We start from the raw sequence: 3,734 nt of genomic DNA on the forward strand, positions 1-3,734 counted from the left end.
CCCAACCAAAAAAAGCCCAGGACCAAACAGGTTTAGTTCAGAACTTTATCAGATCTTCAAAGAAGAGCTATTAACAATACTGTTCAAACTATTCCACAAAATAGAAACAGAAAGAACACTACCCAATTCATTTAAAGAAGACAAAATTAAACTGATATCTCCCCTCACAAAGACCCAAAAAAGAAAGAGAACTTCAGACCAATTTAATTTATGAATACTAATGCAAAAATACTTAATATAATTCTCACGAACCAAATTCAAGAACACACCAAAATGATCATCCAACATGATCAACTAGGCTTCATTCCAGGGATGCAGGAATGGTTCAATATATGGAAATCTATCAATGTAATCCACTATATAAACAAACTCAAAGAGTACAACCACATGATCATTTCATTAGATGCTAAGAAATCATTTGAATGGAGTACAGGGTCCCCAATGAAGGAGTTAGAGAAAGGACCAAAGGAGCTGAAGGGTTTGCAGCCCCCTAGGACGAATAACAATATGAACAAACTAGTAACTTCAGAGCTCCTAGGGACTCAACCACCAACCAAGAAGTATATATGGTAGGACTGATTGTTCTGGCAGCATGGGTATAATAGAGGATTGTAAAATCAATCATCAATGGGAGGAGAGGTCCTTGGTTCTGTGAAGGTTCTGTGCCCCAGTGTAGCGGAATGCCAGGGTCAATAAGTGGGAGAGGGTGGGGTGGCAAGCATGGGAAGGGGGGAGCCAACAGGGGTTTGTTCTTGTTGTTTTTGTTTGTTTGTTTGTTTGTTCCTGGGAGGGGAAACTTGGAAAAGAAAAATCATATGACATGGAAATAAAGAAAATATCTAATAAAAAAAGAGGAAAAAAGAGAAGGAATGAAATGTCAAAAAAAAAAGAAAGAAAGAAAGCATTTGACAAAATTCAACATCCTTTCCTGTTAAAAGTGTGGGAAAGATCAGGAACTCAATGCCTATACCTAAACATAGTTAAAGCAATATACAGCAAATCAGTAGCTAAAATCAAACTAAATGGAGAGCACCCTGAAGAAATCCCACTAAAATCAGAGACTAGACAAGGTTGCCCACTCTCTCCCTACCTATTCAATATAGTACTTGAAGTCCTAACAAGAGCAATTAGACAACAAAAGAAGGTCAAAATGATACAAATTGGAAATGAAGAAGTCAAAATATCATTATTTGCAGATGATATGATAATATAGATAAGTGACTCCAAAAATTCCACCAGAGAACTCCTACAGCTGATAAACTACTTAAGTCTAGTGGCTCTATATAAAATTAACTCAAACAAATGAGTAACCTTCCTCTACTTAAAGTATAATGAGGCTGAGGAGAAAATTAGGGGAAGACACCCACAACTGTCACAATTGATATAAAATACCTTGGTGTGATTCTAACCAAGCAAGTGAAAGATCTGTATGACAAGAACTTCAAATCTCTGAAGAAAGATATAGAAGAAGATCTCAGAAGATGGAAAGATCTCCCATGCTCATGGAGTGGCAGGGTTAATATAGTAGAAAATGTCTGTCTTGCCAAAAGCAATTGACAGATTCAATGCAATCCCCATCAAAATTCCAATTAAATTCTTCACAAAATTTTCAAACACATTTGGAATAACAAAAAACCCAGGATAGCAAAAACTGTTCTCAAAAATAAAAGCATTTCTGAGGGTAATCAGTATCAATGACTTCAACCTGTATTACAGAACAGTAGTAATAAAAAAAAGAAAAACCAAACTGCATGGTATTGCTACAGAGACAGACATGTTGAACAGTGGAATAGAATTGAAGATGCAGACATGAGCCCACACTTCTATGGTCACTTGATCTTGACAAAGGAGCTAAAACCAAGTAGTGGGAGTAAACGCAGCATTTTCAACAAATGGCGGTGGTTCAACTGGTAGTAAGCATGTAGGAGAATGCACATCCATCCATTCCTATCTCTTTGTACAAAGCTCAAGTCCAAGTGGATCAAAGACCTTCACATAAAACCAGATAGACTTAAACTAATAAAAATGAAAGTGGGAAAGTCCTTGAACACATGGACACAAGGGAAATTTTCCTGAACAGAACAGCAATAGCTTATACTCTAAGATTAAGAATCTACAAATGGGACCTTGTAAAATTGCAAAGCTTCTATAAGGCAAAGGACACTGTCAAAAGGACAAAATGGCAAACAATGGATTGGGAAATGAGGTTTACCAATTCTACATATGATAGAGAGCTAATAATACAAAGAACTCAAGAAGTTAGACTATAGAGAAGCATATAGCCCTATTAAAAATTGGAGTACAGAGCTAAACAAAGAATTCTGAACTGGGGAGTACTGGATGGTTGAGAAGCACCTAAAGAAATGTTCAACATCCTTAGTCATCAGAAAATGCAAATCAAAACAACCTTTGTATTCTACCTCACAACAGTTACAATGGCTAAAATCAAAAAATTAGGTGACAGCAGGTGCTGGCGAGGTTGTGGAGAAAGAGGACCACTCCTCTATTCCTGGTAGGACTGCAAGCTGGTACAACCATTCTGGAAATCAATTTGGCAGTTCCTCAGAAAATTGGACATAATACTATCTGAGGAACTAGAAATACCACTCCTGGGCATATACCCAAAAGATACTCCAACATGTAATAAGAACACATGCTCCACTATGTTCATAGCAGCATTATTTATAATGATCAGAACCTGGAAAGAACCCAGATGTCCCTGAAAAGAGGAATGGATACAGAAATTGTGGTTCATTTATACAATGAAGCACTATTCAACTTTTAAAAACAATGACTTCATGAAATTTTTAGTAAATGGATATAACTAGAAAATATCATTCTGGGTGAGGTAACTCAGTCACAAAAGAGCACACATGGTATGCAGTCTCTGATACATGGATGCTTACAGCCAACCATTGGACTGAGCACAGGTTCCCCAGTGGAGGAGTTAGAGAAAGGACTGAAGGAGCTGAAGAGGTATGCAACCCATAGGAAGAAAAACAGTATCATCCAATCAGACCCCTTAGAGTTCTCAGGGATTAAATCACCAACCAAAGAGTACAGATGGAGGAACCCATGACTCCAGCTGCATATGTAGCAGAGAATTGCCTTGTTGGACATTAATGGGAGGAGAGGTCCTTGGTCCTGTGAAGGCTAGATTCCCCAGTGTAGGGGAATGCCAGAGCCCAGAGCGGGGAGGCAGGAGTGGGTGGTTGGGTGGGGGAACACCCTCATAGAAGCAGGCAGAGGGGGATGGATTAGGGGGTTCTGGAAGGGAAACTGGGAAAGGGGATAATATTTGAAACGTAAATAAAAAAATTAGCCAATAAAAAGAAAGAGCTCACATACAAAAGAATAAAAAAATTGACATACTAAATGTGAATCTATTACATTGCTGTATTTTATCTCCAGAAGTAAAATTATAAAATAATAAAAAATAGCCTGAAACATGAGACTAGATAGCTGCTATGCAGATAGCCCAATACTATTATTTTGCTAAACTGGCATAATATTAAAATGGTTCCTAATGGTGTATTGCTATACCTATAGTTTACTGAAATTCTCAACACTATTAAAGAAGCTTTTCATACAGTAGACTAAAATTAACACAAAATTTTACAAGTGTCCTGTGTGAAAGAACAAGAGATTTTGGAGAGTTGCTCTCTAATGAGACAGTGATTATACACACACACAGGCATATGCACACACACACACACACACATATATATATGTAT

The sequence above is a fragment of the Mastomys coucha genome, unplaced genomic scaffold (genome assembly GCF_008632895.1).
Source record: "Mastomys coucha isolate ucsf_1 unplaced genomic scaffold, UCSF_Mcou_1 pScaffold9, whole genome shotgun sequence".
Classification (NCBI taxonomy): domain Eukaryota; kingdom Metazoa; phylum Chordata; class Mammalia; order Rodentia; family Muridae; genus Mastomys; species Mastomys coucha.